General features: G+C 44.3%; 1 protein-coding gene across 2 annotated transcripts in view; it reads right to left on the reverse strand.

Moving 5' to 3' along the window:
- Positions 1–23,293, reverse strand: part of TULP4 (TUB like protein 4) — a 202,835-nt gene extending 179,542 nt beyond the window's left edge. The window contains exon 1 of one of the 2 annotated variants that reach the window (XM_074333760.2): positions 23,053–23,293. The gene's annotated coding sequence lies outside the window, so the exon portion shown is untranslated. Of the gene's footprint in view, positions 1–11,536; positions 11,673–23,052 lie in introns of those variants that run through there. The other variant, XM_074333761.2, reaches the window with a different exon arrangement.
- Positions 23,294–23,556: the final 263 nt, after the last annotated feature.

Below are 23,556 nucleotides of genomic sequence, written 5' to 3' on the forward strand. Positions count from 1 at the left end.
ATGTGTGTTAATTTTAGCTGCAAGAGTCCAAAGTGAATTGTGAAATGAGGAACAAGCCAAGGGGACACTCAGCAAGAAATGGTCACTGAGTGGCCACCACAGGCCCAGGCCCGGACGAGGGGCTAGCGAGCGAAGTCCAGTGAGATCCAATCCCTGCCTGGAGCAGCTCCGTGCAGAGTAAGAAGATGGGAGATAGATAAGCTTCACTACCACCAGATAAATGCTGCAACCACCGCAAGCAGAGTGCTCTAGGGCAGAACTGAGAGAATCTTGACTGAATGACTGATCCCAGCAACATAAAGCCAGTGCAGGATCTTAAGAAGACGGTGCAACAGCAAAGCAAAACAAGAGAGCCGAAACTCGGGCCAAAGAGAGAACTCACTGACCACAGCTATACTGACAAGACTCCCCAAACGACATGGAGGCAACCCAAGTGTCCATCAACAGATGAAAGGATAAGCAAAGTGTGGTAAGTCCGTACAATGGAATATTATTCAGCCTTAAAAAAGTAGGGACAGCTGCTGGGAAGGGGCTCGTCCTCCTGAGGAAGCCAAGGCCGCCGTGGGGTGAGGCCCGCACGTCACCCAGCGCCCCGCACGTGCCTGCACCCCGGCCCGTCTCGGAGCTCGCCGGCACCTACTTGGCCCTGGGCCCACACCACGATGGGTGTCGGTCATGGAGGATAAGATCAACGCCCTATTAAAGCCCCACCGCCACTGCTGTCCCAGCTGAGGAGAAGATAGTGGACACAAAGAAAGAAGAATCTGAGGAGTCTGATGATGACGCGGGCTTTGGTCTTTTTTGACTAAACCTCTTATAACATGTTCAATAAAAAGCTGAACTCTGGGGGGAAAGATATGGGCACAAAAGGGTTCTCTAATAAATCTAACCGCAAGTAACCTCACCGGGTGATCTGATTCCTACCTGGGCAGGTCATGGTGGGAGGTCACACCTCAGGCCTGACACTAACACCCTACGAAAAGGTTATCTTTGTCTTAAGTAAGCCCTGTCCATCGTTTCTGTGTTCTAGGTTAACACATGTCTGACATGCTTTCTTCAGACCCCTGGGAAGCAGAAGCCTGAACACCCTCAGAAGCACATAACCTTGTTAACTATCCTGTAATCCAATCCCTGTCTCGCTTTCTCCCACACTCATGTCATCTTCCTCACGCTCCCTCCTTAATTCCAAATGCATAAAAGAAGCTGCACACTGTCCTCTGGGAAGCAACTGGCTCGGTCTGTTGAGATCTTGCTTTCCAGACGTGTCCTCTGCTTGGCTCAAATAAATTCTAAGAAACCCTTATATGGCCGGCCTGGTGGCTCAGGTGGTTGGAGCTCTGTGCTCCTAACTCCGAGGCTGCCGGTTCGATTCCCACATGGGCCAGTGGGCTCTCAACCACAAGGCTGCCGGTTCAACTCCTCGAGTCCCGCAAGGGATGGTGGGCTCCATCTCCTGCAACTAAGACTGAACACGGCACCTTGAGCTGAGCTGCCTCCCGGATGGCTCAGTTGGTTGGAGCGTGTCCTCTCAACCACAAGGTTGCTGGTTCGACTCCCGCAAGGGATGGTGGGCTGTGCCCCCCGCAACTAGCAACGGCGACTGGACCTGGAGCTGAGCTGCTCCCTCCACAACTAAGACTGAAAGGACACAACTTGAATTGGAAAAAAGTCCTGGAAATACACACTATTCCCCAATAAAGTCCTGTTCCCCTTCCCCAATAAAATCTTTTAAAAAAAGAAAAGAAAAAGAAACCCTTATAAAGTTTTTCTACAGGCTTGGAGGTTCTTACATTGACAAAAGGAAGGACATTCTGACACATGCTACCATAGGGATGAAACTGGAGGACACTGTGCTAAGTGAAATAAGCCAGTCACAAAAAGACAAATACCACGTGATTTCACTTCTATGAGGTACCGAGCGTAGACAGAAAACGGAATGATGGCTGATGGGTTGCAGGGGGGCAGTATTATTCAATGGGTAGACTTCTATTTTACAAAATGAAACAAAAAATTTTTCTTAATATCTCAATAATGAAGACTTTATAATAAATCTAGGACAAAATTAAACCAGATGCAGTTAAAGGCTCAGCTCTGGGTGGCAATTTCAAGGGAGAATAAATAAAATTATACTGCCTAGCTAAGCAAAAAAGTCTTAATGCTACAGATTAGAATTAACATATTCAATAGGTATGAATGCTCTATATTTGACACTTGCTGTCTAACTTCATAATAATTAGCCTTTCCAAAAACCCAGATAAATGTTTTCCATATACATCTATATCTATGGCTACAGCTATATCTAGATCTATCTATCTATCTATAGCCATATCAATCATCTATCTATCTATCTATCTATCTATCTATCTATCTATCTATCTATCTGTAACAGAATGGGCTTCGGGAATACAGAATAAAGGGAACAAACCCTTAAGACCAGGATGCGAGTCCAGAGGCAGCAGCAGTTGCCTGTACAACTCTGGAGTCAGACTGCCAGGGTGTGCAGCCTGGGTCACACTCCTGAGGTGGGTGACCTTTCTGTGCCTCAGTTTCCTATAAAGTAGGACAGATTAAATAAATAGATACAAAGTACCTTAATCACCTGCCTGCCACATAGTTATAATTACTCACTAATGTTAGAGATTGCTGTTGTAACTTTATTTATGTTCTGCCCATTAAGCAATTTTTAAAATCTGGAATGAAGTAAATTATTAAAAGGATATGTAAAAACATTCATCCTGATTGCAATTTGAAAATTAAAATGAGACGAAGAATCATGGGGGGAAAAGGTAAAACTTGATCTCTGATTAAAATTAAAGTCTACCAAAATCTTTGACAATTCTTGCAGAATGGCCTTAGCGTGCTAATGAGGCACCGGGGAGAGACGGGCGTGGAGGAGAACCAACCACTCACTAACGGGCGTTACTAAGAGCCCACTCGCATCTCACTCCACGGTAACAGCCTCCCTGTGAGGCAGCAAAACCCCCCTTTTACAAATAACTAAACCAAGGCTCAAAGCTTATCGAAACAGGCCGTTAACAACAGAGCTAATATTTATACCTGACTCCAAGGCCCATACATTTTCCACCAAACTTGCCAGGATTAACAGTCATTTCCACGCCATACCCGTGTTGCCTTGGAACAGGGAGGGAAAGTCGTATGTAACTATTTAATGAGAATGAAACGATGTATGAGTGGAGGCCAACTCTGACCACTCTCATGGACTCCAGAATTTCTGGAGGAAATAACAAACGACCGAACCCAAATTTAATGTTGAAATGCCAGAATCACAGATTAGGATGAGCCTTCCCAAACTCTGGTCCCTCATCATTGGTGAGGATGTGAGTGAAACACACACTCCAACTTTAGTCCATTTTTCCAGAAAGCAATTTGGCAATACGCAGAAAGTAATTAAAACCAACAGTGCTAAAGGCAGTCTGGCTAAGGTGAGAATTAATCAAAGATGTCCACCAATATGTTATTCAATATCACTCCAGAAATTCCAGGAAGTGCATTATGACAGCAGGAAAAAAAGTTGTATTAAAGAAGAAGAGCCAAAAATCATCCTTATTTATAAATAATATAATTTTCCATCTGGAAAACTCAAGAGAATTAAATGAAATTAGTACTATTAAGCGAGTTCAGCAAAATAGGAAAACATAACACACAAGAATAAATTCAAGATGATGAATGACCCCTATGTGTTTACTACTCCCGCTCCCAAATTCCCATTAAAATGATCAAACAAATATAAAAGAACAAAAAACAATCTGCAGCAAACAAAGACAGAAACCACTGACAGGCCCTTGAGAAATTTCTAAAAGACACAGAGTAAATGGGGTTAGACTGATAGAAAAGTACCAGAGAGCCTTAACCCAGCCGGGCATAGGGCAAGCACACCACCCTCAAGTACAGGGCTTTAGGCGGCAGCCACCTAGGCAGGGCTGGTGAGGGGACACGGGAGTCGGCCGTGGTGCTGCAGAGCCACAGCAATGAGCCGGCTAGAGACTGAGTGCCATTCCCTCACAACCTGCAAGACTCCCTATTAGATGACCGCGAACTGTACAGACGCCCAACATACCAGCCGCGGGACACAGGGAGGGCAGGACCCTCTTCTGGAAGCTTTCTGGGGCCTCCCTTCCCTTCAGACAACGGTCTAAAAGGTGAGTGAAGTCTGCCTAGATTACTGTATGAGCCCAGGCTGGCTCCTCTTAGCCCTCAGTTGTTTGGGTTTTCTAACTGTCTGACATGTTGCCATGCCAACCTGGATGTAAGATCTTTGAGGGCAACAGTCACATCTTTCATGCTAGCTCTGTGTTCACAGACATACCAGGAACTGGTAACACTGAAAATAGGAACAGAGATGCCAATTCTTCCCCAGCGTGACCACTAGGTCTTGTAAAAAGTATAGTTTCGGCATTGGACATGTTTTATTCTCAAGATTGGTAGAATCTATTAATCAGTCCATAGACTCTTCTTGAATAGTGTCTGGAGATCTGTTCTTCAACTACTGAAACGTCAGTCATTTCTGATAGCATAAACCAGTGCATTATGCTCCCTCATTGAGGTAGCACTCTGCTGAGTGAGGTAAGAATTCCTTGGATGGCCCTTCCTCACGAAACTAAGGTGTATTCAGTAACAATGCAGAGTAATGAATCTTATTTAGCACACACCCAAATTCTCTTTATCCACAAGTTCAGCCTACACTCTAACTCAGTAAATAGCAAACAAAACTGAACATCAGTATTTGTATAACCATGCAAAAGAAGGATAAAAAAGTAGGATGATATCCATTGTATCTTTATCTTAAAACAGCTCAATATTAGAAGCAACCCAAATATCCCATAATAGTCAAACACTAAAGTATATTTTGATTTATGTGCTCAATGGAATATGATACAGTGCTCAAAAAAGTATAAATTCCCCAAGTGTCCATCAACAGATGAATGGATAAGAAAATGTGGTATATAAATACAGTGGAACATTATTCAGCCTTAAAAGGGGAGGAAATTCTGGCACCTGCTACAACATGGATGAACCTTGAAGACATCATGCTAAATGAAATAACCCAGACACCAAAAGACAAATATTGTGTGATTTTACTTCTGAGGTACCTAGAGTAGTCAAACTCAGAGACAGAGTAGAAGGGTGGCTGCCAGGAACCGGGAGCTGGGGGGTGGGGAGGACAGGGGTGGGAAGGAATGGGACATCACTGTTTAACAGGTACAGAGTTTCAGTTTGGGAAGACAAAAAGAGTTCTACAGATGGATGGTGGTGACGTGTGCACAACAATGTGAATGTGCTTAATGTCACTGAATTGTACATTTTAAAATGGTAAACTTTATGTAATATATTTTTAATCACAGTAAAAAAGTATAATTATGAAGACCATACAGAAACATGAAAAATGCTTATGCTATGCTAAATTTTAAAAAGCATACAGAGGGCGGCCAGCCCGGTGGCTCAGGCGGTTAGAGCTCCATACTCCTAACTCTGAAGGCTGCCGGTTCGATTCCCACATGGGCCAGTGGGCTCTCAACCACAAGGTTGCCGGTTCAATTCCTCAAGTACCGCAAGGGATGGTGGGCTCCACCCACTGCAACTAACAACAGCAACTGGACCTGGAGCTGAGCTGCGCCCTCCACAACTAAGATTGAAAGGACAACAACTTGACTTGGAAAAAAGTCCTGGAAGTACATACTGTTCCCCCAATAAATTCCTGTTCCCCTTCCCCAATAAAATCTTTTTTAAAAAAAAGTCACACAGAGGTGTTTGTAGTCTTGACTATAACTCTGAAATGTATATGAGAAAAGAATTCAAAAGAATGCTGTGCTTAAGAGTTCTAATAATGGTGGAGACTACAGGTGACTTTCCTCCATTTTACAAATGTACTGTAATATTTTGCTGCTTTTTATGATTAAAAATTAAGAATTGACATTAAAAACTGACACACTAAGTGTGGTACCAAAAGAGCAAAGCTAAGACATCTGTTACCACAAAGCTCTCTCATTTGTTACCCTTTCTCCATTCATATAATCCTAAATTTGGGGCAAAATGAAAGGTTTTATATATGCTTCATATTTTGGGGCTGTGCAATGACTGAAAAACTGGGGGGGAGCTCAGAGCACCCAGAGGATTTAATTTTAATCAAATAAACAGTTTCCTTCTTATCCTCACTTTTAAAGTTTAAGAAGAAACTTACTTGAGCCAAAATTTTCTACCAACGTAACTTCCTTCTTAGTCATTACTTTAAAGCTACTCCACCTCTTTTGTGGGAGAGGGTTGGGCTCGAAATAAATAAGTAAATAAGGTTATCATCAAATAAAATTTATTTTCAAAAGGACGGGCAGGGAAAGTGAAATGGGAAAAGCATGTGACCAGGGCTCAGAAGACGGGTTCCGTCCGGTGGCTCCGCCGGTGAGCGGCTGGGAAACCTCCAGTGCTGCACAGCTCCTCCCAAACAGCTCTCCCATCAGAAAATGGACAACTATTTGCTCTACCCTTTATCATCTTATCAACAAGTAAAGGCCAAAGGTGAAACATCTAACAATGCTCTGAAGAATGTAACTTGCTTTATCAACTAAAAGGAGGTGCCATGTCAAATTTACAAGGTTAGATGTTTTTCTTTGTTGTCATAAGGCACCACCCTCACGTTTTCTGTTTTTCCATTACTACTTCTAACGCCATTTTAAAGCACTGCGTCTCCTCGGTCCTCAGAGCTCCCAGCTCTGCATTTCTGATGAGAGGTAGTACGGTTCAAGACAGTCTATCTAATACAGGACATTTCAGGGGCATCCCCGCCGTGGTACGTAGAAAGGGCCCACAGGCGAGGAGAAAAGGGGTTCCTGTCACCTACATGCAGAACTCCCAATTTTCATTCCACAGCAGGGCTCTTTCTGCACTGTTTTAGAATAACGTTTCCCACCCTTTTGCAGGAAGGAAATTGAGTAGAGTGAGAGGCACGTCAGAGCAGCCTTCCAGAGGTGTCTTCCATTGGAGCAGAGCTTACTCAGGTGCTAATACTCAGGTGCTAATCGGAATCCCCTTCAAGCCCACTAAAAAGCCATACTTCCACACAAACCACCCGTTCTGCGGAGGGAAAACTGTTTTGGTTTCCCTTCTAAATGCATTACGAAGTCAAATGGGTAAAAAACCACCTTTACGACTGAGGTGCAAGTAAAGCAGATCCTACGCATTTGAAAAGACTACGAGCCAGCGCATTCATAAATCCCCAAATTCCCAAATGGCACTAATTCCCATAATTGTCAGATCACTCTTTCTTCACCTTGCAATCGCTAAGTGCTACTTTCAAATCTCCTTGGATTACTGCATATAGGTTCACAATTCACACAGAGCATTCAATCCCAATTTAATTCCAAATCTTAGAGGGTTCTCAGATTCATACAGGGGACCTATGTGTGTAACCACACGACTAACAGAGGAACAGCTATTTGTCAAAGCCTCAGAAATCAGTGGAGTGTGTGATCTGCCAGTGGAGTGGTGACCCTGAAGAGATAATGACAGCAAGGAAGGACAGTCCATTCATACACTTTGGTCTAAGTCAAAGTGACACAGGACGATTCAAATTTCCACAGTACAATTAGTGGATTTTAGAAAGAGCTTTACAAAAGGATTCCTTCCTTCTAACAGGAAGCTCTCCCTGTGCATTTAAAATATAATTTAAATTATTTTATTTATACTCAGGTTTTCAGGAATATATTTACCACATCAAAGTACAATGCTTAATTAAACTTTGACCACAATTTCTCTGAGTTCAAACAATGCTGATATAAAAATAGGCTATAATTTATTTAACGAAAACAGAAATTTAAGTTTTTAAGAAGTAATTCCAGAATTCGTTCAGCAGGCTCATCTTCTCACCTTATCTGGCAGTGGTGGTGGTAGGACTTTGTTTGGGTTTCGTTTCGAATGCAAACCTGAGGTGCCTTCGCAGCCTAGGTCAATTCACGATTGTTAACCATCGGGGTGTCCCTTCCACTCAGAAACTGTAGCTAGCAGGGATGTCCTTCCTGCTCAACCTCAACGACCTCTAACTGCTTCCATCTTCCCCAGTTACCACGGGAATCACCATCTTCTAGAACCACTCAGCAGTTCCTCTCAGAAGTCCAGAATTTTCTGGAACACAGAGAAAGTAGTCTCTGTCAAGACACTTGGGTCAGAATATGAAAAACCTGGGTGTTGGCAGCCATGTCTGCCTCCTGGACCGAGGAGCTGAGGATACTGGTCTGTGCTGAGAGAAGCTCGGAGACGGGGAAGTGAGAGAGAAAGGAAGAGCTTCCCGGCCCATTCAGAGCGTTCCAGTCCCGGGTCTGACCTGAGGCCCAGCCGTATCCCTCACGACATTCCAGCAGACAGCCCAGAATCCTCCCCATAAATTCCCTTTTCTGTATATGTGAGCTCAGTGCGGTCTCTTACTTATCACCAAGAACCTCCTAACTAACAGAGGGCTCTCCAGCCCTTTCTGCTGACTGGCAAGAGGCGAGACAGAAAGCTGCAGGTGGCCGGCTGCACCCAGCAGGGGCTGCATCCAGCGGCAGGCGGACCTCAGAATGGACTGCTGTGGCGGAAGATAGCGTCACTCCAACCTCACGTATAGTCACCAGGCCACCACAAGTCACCTCTGGTTAACCTACCAAGTAGTGCTGGGTTAAAGGGGAAGTGAGCCGTTCTCTATTCCACACCCTGGCTTTACGGTATAATACAGAAGAAACAGTGCAAAGTTTTCAGACACCATGAAAAATCACTGGGCCTGGAGAGCAGAGCAGCAAACCCAACCCGAGAAATGGGGCACCAACACCTCCACTTCACCTAGTCGGCTCCCTTTCATAGAAAGGAAGGGAATACGAGCTGAAAAGCCACAGGGACGTCACACCAGAGCGTGCTGATGATTGTTTTATGCAGTTTGGTACATGGAGAAGCAGCAGCCGCTGTTTGTTAAGTACAGCCGGCCCTCCACATCTGCAGGTTTCGCATCCATGGCTTCAACCAACCGCAGTTTGAAAATATTAAAAAAAAAATCCAAGTAACTTACAAAAAGCAAAACTTGAATTTGCCACGCACCAAGCACTACACTCAGTCCACACGAATGAAGTGTGTAGGCGCCCACTGTGCAGCCAACATACGAACACAGGTTACATGCAAATACTGCACCCTTTTCTACAAGGGGCTTGAGCATCTATGGATTGGGTATCTGTAGGGGTCCTGGGACTAATCCCTGAGGATACAGAGAGACAACTGTACATAAAAGTACTTGGTTAAAACACCATCAAGATGGTCACACGACAACATGAATATACTTAATGCCACTGAACAGTACACTCTATAAATGGTTAAAATGGTACATTTTGCTACATGTGTTTTACTGCAGTTTTAAAAAACAACAAAAAACATGACATATTAAAAGAGTTACAAAGGGGGCCGGCCCAGTGGCTCAGGTGATTAGAGCTCCCTGCTCCTAACTCCGAAGGCTGCCGGTTCGATTCCCACATGGGCCAGTGGGCTCTCAACCACAAGGTTGCCAGTTCAATCCCTCGACTCGAGTTCCGCAAGGGATGGTGGGCTCTGCCCCCTGCAACTAAGATTGAACACGGCACCCTGAGCTGAGCTGCCTCCCGGATGGCTCAGTTGGTTGGAGCTTGTCCTCTTAACCACAAGGTTGCTGGTTCGACTCCTGCAAGGGATGGTGGGCAGTGCCCCCCTACAACTAGCAACGGCAACTGGACCTGGAGCTGAGCTGTGCCCTCCACAACTAAGACTGAAAGGACAACAACTTGAAGCTGCATGGCACCCTCCACAACTAAGATTGAAAGGACAACAAGACTTTGGAAAAAAGGCCTGGAAGTACACACTGTTCCCCAATAAAGTCCTGTTCCCCTTCCCCCATAAAATCTTTATAAAAAAAAAAAAAAGAGTTACAAAGACAGGCTGAACCCCCTCAGTGGCAAACACAGTGGCAAACACCATGCCCGGTGTTACGGGTGACAGTCATGTAAATAAGACGTCCCCTTGCCATGGGCAACTCAGTACAGAACTGGGGCTGACGTGGATAGTCAGTTTGCACGGGCAGAAAAGAGCTGTGGTTTAGGGGAGCGGGAGCGGGGGCCACTAAACCCAGGCATGTGTCTCCTGAGATCAGTAATAACGAAAACTCAGGCCACACAGTCTGTTTCCCCACCTCCTAGTGCCTGATCAGCGTGGCCTTAACATTACTAATTCCTAAGTATTTCAACAGAAACTCCTCCGAAGTCACTGCTGGTTTCCTATCAGCCACAAACAGATGGCAACCCAGAAGAGTCCTGTTCCCCTCATGCCAACTTGGCGGGAGGCTCACCTGCCGCCACCTGAAACACGGATCCCTCCCAATGTACGCAGAAGGCTCCCAAACACAACTAAAATCCTGCGTGGATGCCCACTGATCAGCATCCTTAAAAGCATGGGGGGGAAGTCTCATTACAACTCCACTAATTAATAAACATAGAGAGGGACCACAGCACATTCTAATATAACGACAGGAATACTGCGGCTTCCAGTGCAGCTCCACTCTACGGTTCAGGCAGCTTTCCCGCCTGACTACACTGGGATGTAATCCAGTTTTGCTAATATATCCATATGTATGAGAATCAGAGCAAATCTTACTGTATCAAACCTGGAGAAAAACCTTTGGAGATGCTAAAAGTTCAATTTAAGACACGTTACTACATCTTTAAATTTTATTTACAATGAAACCATCTATCCTGTTTTTATACCCCAACATAGATTTCTGGGCTGCAATTTTTTAACCTAAATGATCAAACATTAAGAGGATGACAGACTGTTCACAAATTACATCGAACTTAGGAAACATGAAAGCTGCCTCCGTGTGTGTTACACACACACACACACACACACACACACACACACACACACACTGGCAAGGAGAAAGAAAAGAATCTAGATTATCTGCTTGCTCAGATTCCAAGCAGAGATGCTGTGCTTTCTGGATGTACCTGCTAATCCAGGGCCTGCTCCTTGCCTGACTCTGGAATGTTAGGCCGAGGTCTTCTTGAGCAGGAGCAGCTTAACTGGAGTTCACTGTGCGCCTGCCCCGCCCCAGGAATGAAACCTGCAATGGCTCTGCTCTTGCAATAAAGACCAAATTCCTTAAACGTGGGACACAAGGCCCAGAATGAAAACAGCTCTCTTTCACCAAGGCCTCTGCATTTCCTCAGGGACGCCATCTCTGACCCTCTGACTAGATCAGATTCTGCCTTTATACCCTGTACTTCTTCATGGCAAATGTGTTGGCCTTGGTTTTCTCGTAAAATAAGAAAATGTGTACATGACATAATGTGCGAGGTTGCTGTGAAGACCAAATAAAATGCTTATGAGGCAGCAGGCTCTGTAAACTGTGTTGTGTATATGAAAGCAATATTAGTTGCAATGGAAAAAGTCACAAGCCGCAGAGAAAGCTCTGGGAAAATAAAGGCTGACTCCTATCTCTAGGTGCACTACTGTAAATATTATGTTTCTACTGAGTTACCTGTGACTTGTTGGAGGCTTTCCAATATGACCTATAGCAACCCTACAGAAATGGTCGCACAGGTACGTAGAAACCAAAGTGAGGGTCCTCGTCCTGCGCCTTCATTGATCTCTCCTCCTCAGGAACGCACAGCAATCACAGTCTCACTGCTCTGTAAATAGAAAGGCTGGGAGGGATCCAAGTGAAAAAGGTTAAGAAAGTTTGTAAGTGTTTTCAGTGAGGAGGGGAGACTGATTTGAATGCACAAGTAGAAGCTCCAGGTCACCCGTGAGAAAGCCTAGCCCAGCTCACATTGATGGGTGAGTTGTGAAGCTTGTGGACAGAAGTTCAGAGGCATCTAGGGCCTCCCTGCTACGGTTTCCAGGCGGGAATTCCCGCCTGTTCTCGGGAATTGTTTTCGCTTTTCCGTTCCTGAATCCCGAGAAAAGCTGGTTGGGAAATCGGGAAAATCGGCTCCTTGAACCCAGGTGGCTGGTAGTATCCGCCATCACTTTATGGAAACGATTCATCATGGTGAACCGAAAACAGTTTATATCTCGGGATTCAGGAACGGGAAAGCGAAAAAAATTCCCAAGAACAGGTGGGAATTCCCGCCTGGAAACCCTACTCCCTGCTAATGCCACTTTTACCAGGTCGTGTAGGCATGAAGCCACCAAAATGGCTTGTTCTACCTAACTTCCCACCTGGCCTCCCCACCTCTTACTTCTGTTCATCTGTTTCCACGAGAGAGCAAGCAAGCCATAGAGATCTCCAAACCTATCAAAAGACATGCATTACCTATGCCAACCACATTTTTTTCGTTAGATACAACACTTCATCTAGGCAACAAAGTTGGAAGACTGGTCAGGCCCAGCACCAAGATTCTGGAGGGTGACAGTAGTGATATTCTGGGTTGTTCCGATGCGAGCGTCCTCACAGCGACGGTGCCCTTCTCTACGAGACTTCAAATCAACAACATATCCTGCTTTTCCACGCTGGCCAAGCAAAAGAAGAGGCAAGTGTGAGAGCAAAGCCATTTCAGGGGATTACAATGAATGGAAATGGAAGCAGCAACTGTCAGTTTAGACAGTTTGAGGCATTTCTATGCCCAAGTTCCATGTGGTTCACACATGCAGGACAGTGCCACTGCCAAGACGGACGCTTCCTAGGGGCCAGTATGTCTCACAAGACAATGATCACGAATATTTTCCATAGGAATGACATGTATGTGTGTGAGGACTCTGTGACTATAAAACTGCCACGTCCTGCGCGAATGCAGTGTTTGGAGCACAGCTACTCCACAGAGCACGTTGCCATCCGTGCTCCAGCCTCTCTAAATCCACCCCATCTAATGCAGTGTGGTGCCCTGGAAAAAGGCCATTAGTGGAAAGCCTGGTGAAATCTGAATGAAGTCTGGAGGAGAGTTAACGTGTTAGTGTTGACAAATGTCCTATAGTTACAAAGAATGTTAACATTGGAGGGAACTGGGTAAAGGGCATATGGGAACTCTGTTCTATCTTTGCACTTTTTCTGGAAATCCAAAATTATTCTAAAATAAGTTTATTAACACCTGTTTGCTTAAAAGACCGGGGGGTAAGGGGGGAGGAAGGAAAGGGAAAAAAAAATACTCCATGGGAAGACTTTCTAAGCAAACCATCAAAATATAACAAAAGCAAGGGAAAAAAGACTGAGACTTCACTACATAGAAAATTTAAACTTTTATACATCGAAATATGTCATGAATAGAGTGATAGTTAAAAGGCAACAAACTGGTGAAATATTTATAACGTGCACACAGGAGTTAGTGCCCGTAACACAGTAAACTTTTTATTAGAAAGTGGGGGGCCCGACATGCCTAGGTGCTCTGTCTGCTACAACTGCTTTCACACGTGTTCAATCTATGCCATGTCCAAACTTGAATTCAGAGTCTCCTGAAACCACGTTTTCCCAGCCCGTCCGCTGCCTCCCATTCCCACTAGCCTAGGAGTTCTATTAGAGAAAGCAGAGCTTCAGTGCAGCTTCCTGCAGAGGCCGCTAGCTCCTGTTTAATTTGTTTGACCACTCCTAGCCAAAGTCTCCTTCTAGAATCCAAAACTCTCTTCCTCTTCATGAGCCCAGTATGTCAAGCTTAGCTACTTGGTGCCCACAATAGTTGAAATAAGTCAAACCACAACCAGAAGCGGGAATCCTAAGAAAAGTCTAACATGTGCAAAGACCTTCCATGTCAAAACCAGACTCACATTTTTGCACCAGCCAATCAGGTGAACAGAAGGAAGGAAGCAGAAAAAGCATTCACCACAGGTGGGCAGTCACCTCCCATCCGCAGCCCCATTTACCTGGATTTCCAGAGAGGCTCACCTATTCAAAGAAAAAGCACCTTTTTAAATACAGTAACCTCTAAATCAGCAGTTTTAATTAGAATCAACCTATCTCAGTAATTTTTTGGTATTGTTATTTCTCTGGTTTTAAATTTAGAAGTGGACCAGATAATATACTTCTTTCAAGATATCCCCATATACATATAGTTTATATGAAGTCAGTTAGAATTGTATTAACTATTAGTCATATTATCATATTAAAAATTAAGAAGCAGAAAGTCGTAACTCTCATGCAACCTCAAAGACCCACACATAAAACAATATAGAGCCAAGAAACAAAATATTTGTCACAGAGAATGTGGGTCCATGATTAAAACCACTGGACTAAAAATTCAGTAGCTGAAAGTTTGCACTACAGTTGATTAATTTTTTTCCAGAAATCTTTCGCAGATTTTTACTGCTTTACTTATCTGGAGTTTTTTCCTCTGCTACAGGATAGGTCACTTCTCAAAATAAACATTATGAAGTAAAAGACAGTACTTAAGACCAGATAGACACAAAACAAAGTTAAACCCAAAATGAAGTTAAACCCAATGTTAACTTCTAGCAGCTCACCCATGAGCTAATCTGTAAATGAGTCCAGACTCCCCAGCATGCCTCCTTCTTCAGACACTCACTTTGGGTCCCCTTTACTGCCCATTAGCAAAGGAGGTTCACCTCAAACCAATTTTGCTGGTCATTAGCAATCAAGTAAAAGGTTTGAAATAACTGACTGAAATGGAAAGGTTGAAGTAATTATCTTAAACGGATCTCCAGAGATTCTTGGCACCTTTCACATGACAGCGCTTCCCTTATTTCCTACAAAAAGTCTTGGCCGTCTTACATACACCGAAGAAACAGATCAATTCCCCAAAGCCAAGCACACGCACATCTTTCCATGTCATGTGAAAGAGAAAGAACGTCTTTACCCTCTGAACACAGGCAACAGACAGCCAAGGAGACTCCATTTCTATGACCATTAGTCAACCAGGGAGACCAGTTATTTGCAAACCACAGAAAGCTACAAAAGGGAAGACACTGTGATAGCCCGTGGCTCTCAGAATTAAAAATGATACACCATTTCTGAACCATCGTCAACCTTGAGACTTCTCTACAAGAAATATATTCCATTGAATTCCTAGAAGGCTGATTTCAAAGCACCTTACAGAACACTGTTAGACCTCTGTAAAGAAAAGCATTTTTAGCCTAGGAGGGACCTACAATGGTCCTTAATGTTTCTGTATCTCATTTCTTGAACATAAATACACATAAGATACAAATCCAATTCATTATACTGTATCACGAAATTTTTCAAAACAACATGAATTTTAACTGATCAAAAACTTAACAATAAGTAAGTCTATGCCATATAGTAATATAGTAATGTAATCATGCAGCTTGTCAATGGTCCAGAAAAGGTTTGGTAGTGATTAAAATTAAACATTGACATAATTAGATAACATTGAATTATGGAGATTACTTGTGGACATCAAATACCAGCCTGTTGCTTCCTACTGATAACAGAGTCCTGGCTGTCGTAGCCACTAGAACGGTGAGAAGGGAGACGCAAAATCAAACATAAGCAGGAGGCCATAAAGCTCTGCTGCGCTAGTGAACTACAATGGGGAGATTCTGGGCACACACCTGTCTACCTACTTTATTCCCAAGTCCCTTGGAATCAAAGCTGGGTAAGGAGACAAAACAATACGTGTGCCACTTTCATTCTCACTTCTGTCACAGTATTAAAAATTACTACTATTGGAATAAGATAAGCAAATTGTGAGCTTTAAATCTTTTATGAAGAGTTGTATTTTATTCCAAGCATTTCAAATATTACAGAATTTATTTCATTATTCCGATATCCGAAAACTCATTCAGAAAAGTGAAGTGCCTACACAGTTAACACAAAACTGGGTTTCTCATTTCATGAGAAAAGGTGTCAAGAACAAAAATGAAGACAGTTCAAACTACTGGTAAGCGCTGGAAAATGTGACCTGAGTTTTAACCACATTTATCCACCTGGCTGTCCCCATGACCCATCCTCCTTAAGCTTCTTTCACTCATAGAAATTAAATCCAGGTACGAATTTTTTTTTTAACTTTTATTTATTTACCTGTGTTTTTCCAAGACCCATCAGCTCCAAGTCAAGTAGTTGTTTCAATCTAGTAGTGGAGGGCACAGCTCACAATGTGGCCCATGTGGGGATCGAACCAGCAAACTTATTGTTAAGAGCACTGCGCTCTAACCAACTGAGCTAACTGGCCACCCCCCAGATACGAATTTTTTGAAGGCATTCTTCTCTCATCTGACAAATGTTAACACATAGTTAAACTTTCTGATTATTTAGCAATTCTAAACAGTACCCCTGGCCACCTAAAAATGTCAGCTTTGGCGGACCAGGGTTTTCATACACAGCATAAGCTAACTTCTTATGAAGCATGTTTTGATATTCTGACCAATGGCGCTGAATCTGTCCATCTGGTTTTGTGGCTACGAGATTTGTCTGAAGCTTATAAAACTGATGATGTTCGAAGCCAATCCTGCATAGTCTCAGCATATGTAACATCACTACTGATCAACTTTTTATGAATATTAAATTCATCCCAATACTAACAGCTCAGCCTGTCACTCATCAAGGACCTCTGCCACTACTATTTTATCATAGGAATCAACTAACAACGCTTTGTGTTTCCCTGGGGAGGTAACATATACTCTTAATAGCCAAAGATGAAGGAAAGGTATGTGGAAGGGACAATAACATAGTACAGAAGGAGTTTTCTACCCTAGACTCTTTCTTTGCCAGAGATTGAAAATTACACACACACACACACACACACACACACACACACACACACACACACGAGTAAATGCCTCAGATGTTTAAACTAATCTTCCCTTTGTCTTTCGCAAGAAACTGATAAAAGAAACATTTAGTAGGATGAGAAAATCCTGAACCCAGTGAAGTCTGTCTGTAACATTGAAGTGGAATTTGAAAACATTGAGCAATAGATTTTGAAAGTAGATACAAAGAGCCTTTAGAACCTAGTGTTCCAACCAGTAACTAGCTGGATCAACAGTGGAGACTTGAAAGCAAAGGTTGACACTTCCGTCATAAAGATTATTAAGAAGGCCACTTCTTAGCCCTAACCACAGGAGAAGACCTGACACAACGAACGCTGCAACCCCACAGTCCCATACGGCCTGTTCCAAAACGGGAGAAGCTGTCCCAGTAGTAAGACTATGAAAAGCAGTAATAGCAGAAGTAACTATAACAACACAACACCTTACATTATGCATTTCCAAATCCTTTCACATCCAGTAAGGTCTAAATCGAGTCTTTAATTTTTAAAGAGAAATTTTTTTTAAAAAGTGAGAAATTAGTATCTTAAATTATAGTGTATGTTATCTTTCTCAAAGCTCTTTCGCATCCATTTCTACTCTAATTATGCTCCTGATGAAAAACAGTAACAGTAAGAGAGCTGTCCAATGAGTCTATACTATTTGCACGCGAGCGCCTCTACACACCTACAGAATTTTTCTACACTCTACAACCTGCTATACCATTACTACTGGCGGCTTTCCATAAACACTACTTTTCAATTCTATTCTTAAAACACTCTTTCTCTGAAGGCTGGGTGGGTATCCTTGACACAAGTACAAAAACTTCTATTCCTATTTACTGACATCAGAGAAATAGATTTGATTCTGAATTAACCACATTTAAAGGGGAAAACAACAAAATTTTTTAAATCCATGAATACTCCAAAATTTTAATTTTGACCCATCATTTTCCATGAAAGCAAGAAACCGAACAGAGTCGACCCACTTGTACAGACCCTAACATGCCAAAAAGGAATGTTAAAAGGAAAAGAAAGCCCAAATTTATCAGTTTGCCATAATTTATGGAGATGCAGGAATGAATTCAACATTTCTGAGCAAAGAATTTAATTTTAACTGAAGATGTAGTGGGCACCTACCATGTTGTCTTGCCCTTTCTTTAGTTAAAAGTACCCCAAATCTCCCCGTGACCCCTCCTCCATTCCACCTGGTCTCTGTGAGACTGTGAACAGACAGCAATTCTAACCCTACACACACACACACACACACACACACACACACACACCCCAAAGGGCGGGCAAACTACCCAAACGAAGCCAATCATATTCCCTCTGCAGGAAACAAGCATCCTATGACACCAAAATGAAACCAGTTGGTTCAGTCTCTGGCACCGTGGCAACTGAAGCAGGCCGTCCATCCGCAGTTCCTGAAGCCTAGGACCCCCGAGGCCTGGTCTTTGGCCCCGGAAGACCAGTTGCTCAGCATTTTCTACGCCTGTGACATGTAAGCACTACACCTCCAGTTCTGTAACCTCCCTTTTTCAGTCAACGATATAACATGGGCATCGCTCCGGAATGGTTAATATAGATCCATGTCATTATTTTCAATGGCTGCATGCCATGATGGTACTATAATCTATTAACCAATTCCTTAGTTAAGGTTATTTACTATATAATTGTATGTAATAAAGTTAGGTACCATATGCACATATCTTTGCTAACTTTTCCTATTATTTCTTTAAGATAAATTCTTAAATGTGGACTGGCTGAGTTAAAGACTATGCAAAGTTTACATCCTGATATACAATAGCCCCTATTTAGAATGAATGCTTCAATTATACCCCGACTGAGTCTAAGAGTACACACTTCCCTCCATCTTCACCAGCCCTGGGAATTACTATTATCCTTATTTCCATTCCAAACTGGGAAGTACCCAAATATTAAGGCTACCGAGAGAAGGCACAGCAGAAGTGATCATAATAATTCTTTATATTAAGCTTTCGCAAATTGTTTCACATCCAGTAAGGTCTAAAATGAGCCTAAGTTATATAACCAATATACTATTTGAAAAATGGTGTCTTCAGTGGCTTAGGTTGTCATAACAAAATACCACAGACTGGAGTGGCTTAAACAACAGAGATTCATTTCTCACAACGCTGGAGGCTGAGGAGTCCAAGATTAGGAGGCCAACAGGTAGGTTTCAGTCTGGGCCTCTCCTCTTTCTTGGCATAAAGGCAGCTGCCATCGGGCTCTGTGCACACATGACTGCTTTTCTGTGCATGGCGGGGACTTTCTGATGTGTCTTCTCATAAGGACACTAATCCCGTCACGAGGACTCCACCCTCATGACCTCACCTAACTTTAATTACCCCCCAAACGCTGCTTCTCCAAACACCATCACACTTGGTGGAAGAGCTTCAATATATGAATTTTGGGAAGACACATTCAATACATAACAAATTGTATTTTATTTTTGCTTTTAATTTCATTTATTTAGTTACTAGTGAAATTGACAATTTTAATATGTTTATTGGTTCATTTCCTTTTCCTTTTCCTTTTATAAATTGGTCTGATTCTAAGTCTGGAACAGGAAGGGTACAGGATGAAACTGAAATTTCTCATCATACCAGAAAGCAAGGAAGCTACATAGATTACTAGAGGCATGCCAGGAGGACTTGGAGCCAACCTAAATAAGCCTATCTGCCCAATGATTGGGCAGTTTGAGCATCAAAAGGACAATAACAGAAATGGACTGAAACACATCACATATACTAAAACAGGAGTTCATCAAGATACACTCACACAAAGAAGAAAAAAACCCTCAACTACCACCACAGGAGGATGCTAGGAACTAACTTATGATTTGGGGAAGTAGTAAATACAGGGAAACAATTAGACCTTTTTCCTGCACTTCCTGTACAATCTATACCTCGGGGTGAACCCCATAAACTCTTCCACACAGCAAGATGTATCCCATTATAACATCAGCTGGGATAGAAACACATCATCCGCATGAGCCACAAATTCAGAAAGATGGACCATATGTCACTATCCACATGGAAGGGAAATGATGGGGCCCAGCCAGGACATGACGTACATTTAGTTTTATTCCCCATGGCGCCTATATTTTAAAAAGGTACTGCACATAAACAACTGATTTGTTTTCCTGTTTTAATTAAGCAAAGGTATCTACAATTTCCAGTGAGAGCTCCTTATCATCATGAGGTTACCATGGTTAACCTTTAATGTTAAAATTTAAAACATTTATAAACCAAGTACATGTACATACAACGTATGTACATACAATGGAATATTATTCAGCCTTAAGGAAGGAAATTCTGACACGTGACAACATGGATAAACCTTGAAAACATCATACTGGATGAAATCAGCCAGGCATAAAAGACAAATGCTGCATGATTCCACTCCTGTGATTCCTAAAATGGTCACATTCAGAGACAGAGAAGTAGAATAGTGGTTGCCAGGGGCCGGGGAAAGAGGGGATGGGAAGTTATTGTTTAAAGGGTACAAAGTTTAGTTTAGGGAGATGAAAAAGTTCTGGAGATGGATGGTGATAATGATTGTACAACATGAATGTACTTCGTGCCACTTAACTGTACACTTGAAAATGGTTAAGATGGTAAATTTTATGTTATGTATACCTTATCACCAAAAAACTGTAGTTTTAGTATGTTAAAATTTAGTAACTAAGTTAACATTATTCCAGCCAAATTAAAAGAAATTTGACATTTTAATTACCCAGTCCCTGCAGTCTCAGCAGTGTCACTAAGGGCAAATGTACAATTTCAGTAAAGCTTTTGAACACTGAAACTACTTCACAGAATCCTAAATAGGAACCAATGCAATAACTAAACCAAAACATTTCATAAAAGAAGTTTTACCCAATTTCTAAAGCATTTGAAGAATCACATGCTAGGCTGGGCCACTCAATCGTCAATCTTTCTCCATCCACAGAAGAGACCCAGAAAGAGGTTGTAACTGGCATTGCACATGCAGTGAAACAGATGAGGACGTGTCCTCGCTTACCCATGCACAAGGCAGGCACTCAACAAACATTCTTGAATTCGAATACTCAGTGAATCTGTAGTAAAACCAACAAGAAAGCCTAGGAGTCACCCTCTGTCCTATACACTATCTAGTGAGGAAGGGCTGAAATTCAGCTGCAGGCAGGCTGCCATGTCTCTCACTGGTCTTTCATTACTTGAGATCTCAGTCAGCATCAATGTTGGATGGTTTAATGTAAAACAGGTTTCAAGTACCACGTATCCTTTTATGGGTTAAAAAAATTTTTTTTCCACTCCGAGTTCTGGTGGGAAAAAAGTATGAATAACCAAACTGACATTCTTATATTATAGCTCTATATGAAAACTAGAAAGCTCAACTTGATACACAGGTCTTTTTCTCAATGAAGTCATTGTTTTAAAATATACAGTAGCAAATACATTATATTATTATTTCTCAGGCACAGGAAGCAATCCTGGCTTTCCACTCTCCTCCCATGTCTGAAAGCTCCATTGTGTTAAAATTGGCCCCCTATATGATCCCTCTAACTCAGTACTAAGTAGTTTAACTCTAGAGGTCAACACCAGCACGCCCATCACGGGAAAACTCTGCAACTTTCACAACCCTTACTAAAACAGAGCACTTCAAATTCTAAAAGGAAATTCACATCCTCAGCAACTATTTCATACCAATTAATTACTAGTCTTTAAATTGAGGAACTAAATATTAGATGTGGCTACTCACACTTTATTCACATATTCATTTCCATGACAGTAAACCACGAAGAAATAAAGGGGGGATACCTGAGACCCCCACCCAGCCTGAATGTGAGTCTCATGGCACAAGGTTGACATCAGCTTGCAAAGTGCCCCGCCAGCTGCCAGCCGGACAGGAGACTCAGCAGTGGCTCTCTGGTTTGCTGTGTGGCTATGTGCAAGGTGCCCTGTCACTTCACATCCATCACAACCTCCAGCCCAGCAATCGCGTGCTGCGGGGCCTGGTGGTGAGCACTCCCCAGGTCTACACCATTTCCAGCGGCCTTGCCTGCAAAAAATAAACTCCAGCTACTAAGAAATGGAAATCTGAGACACAGCGAGGAGAGGCAAGATGAAAGGAAACTTCCTCCCCACCCCCACGGATATTTACATTCTTCACAACCTTTGAAATAAATGGTTTTCCCTGTGCTTTTCTAAAAACCTGCCTACTGGGCATCCTTAAGATGATGAACTATTGCAAAGTACAAAGAGGAGGAGAGCCCCCAAACAGAGAAATCCAGGAAACAGCTCCCCATCAGGGAAGTTGATTGTCCCCAAGGAGAGAAGTGTTAGAAGACTTTCAAATCACCATGGCAATTAGCAGGTAAGTCACATCCATTCCCAATAGGACTGTGTCACCCTCGTTTCCTCCCACAAAGCTAGATGGCCCTCACCTTTCCAACCTTGAAGTGGTGCGACAGATAAAAGTAGACACCTCTCCCTGCTAATTGCCCAAGCGGGTCAAACTTCAGAACCAGCATCATGCACTTTGTTTAGAAGCGCAGGGAAAAGGGGAAGGGTTGATATTCTGGGCGGAATCGCCGTGATTTGCCAGAGGAAACAGCACAGACCAGACAGCAGAAGCGCCAGCATTTCCATGCAGCTGCCACGACAGGTGACCGGGCCGCTTTGCAGACACCCCGCTAGCCCCGGGGTTTCACAGAGGTGGAACGGGCAGGAAGGGGAAGGAGGGAGGGAGACAGACTAGACTGGAGGAAGAGACGGTGGGCAGGGGCAGGAGGGAAATCCACTCCATCTACACGCTGGGGAGGAAGAGGAGGAGCACAGCCCCGTCTCCCCGGGGAAACCGTTTTAAGGGATCTTCTGTCTCCACAATTAAGGAAAAAAAATGGCTCCAAGCCAAACGCCTCCTGATTTACACACACACGCACACCAAGCTCTTCTTTCGCCCCATTTTCTGATAATACGCTGAAACAAAAGGCGAAAACAGCTCCACAGCAGCCAGCGCCGCCCCAGCCCGGGTGTCGGCCACCCTCACCCCTCCGCGCCCTCGGGAGAGCCCCCCATGGCGACCCGCCCCCCGCCCCCCGCCGGAGCCCCGGCCTCCGGCCCAGCCCGGGGCGCTGCAGCCCTCCCGGCAGGGTGCCGCCCGCCGCGCCCCCACTGCGCCCGGCAGAGGGGCCTGGCTGGGGCTGGGGGCCCCTGCGCCCGCCTCGGGGGGACAGGCGTCCGGCCCGGCTCGGGAGGGCGCCCCGGGCGACGCTTGGGCCCGCCGCCTCCCCACACGGGAGGGCGTCGGTGACAACGGCTCCCGCCCGCCTCACCTCCGGGCGGCCGTGCGGTGGCCCCGCGCTCCTCCGCGCCTCTCCGCCTCCAGCAGCCCCGCCACCGCCGCCGCCGCCGCCTCCCTCCGCGTCTCGGCCGAGTCTCCGCCTCCCTCAACCGCCGCCGCTGCCGCTGGGCCCGGCTCCGTGACACGTGACCGCGCCACGTGACCCGGCGAGGCTGGCAGGCGCCTCCCCGGCCGGCCTCGCGCCCCGGGGACCCTCGCCGGGCGGGCGGTTGACGGCCGCCCACACGGCGGCGCCCGGCTGGGGTCGCCGCCCCGCCGCTCTCACCTCGCGCTCTGCTCGCGCCCGAGATGCTGCCCAGCCGGCCACCTGCTCCCACTAACGGAACCCCAACTCCGCAGACCCTCCAAGCCTTACACTCTCCACCCCCACACGCACCCGCCAACACACACACACACACACACTCACGCGCGCACACTCAGCGCGTACACACCAGCACTCACACGCACATCCCGCAGTCCTGGTCCCTCAGGGCGC

The sequence above is a fragment of the Rhinolophus sinicus genome, chromosome 2 (genome assembly GCF_057876585.1).
Source record: "Rhinolophus sinicus isolate RSI-liver-muscle chromosome 2, RSI-T2T, whole genome shotgun sequence".
NCBI classification, from domain to species: Eukaryota; Metazoa; Chordata; class Mammalia; order Chiroptera; family Rhinolophidae; genus Rhinolophus; species Rhinolophus sinicus.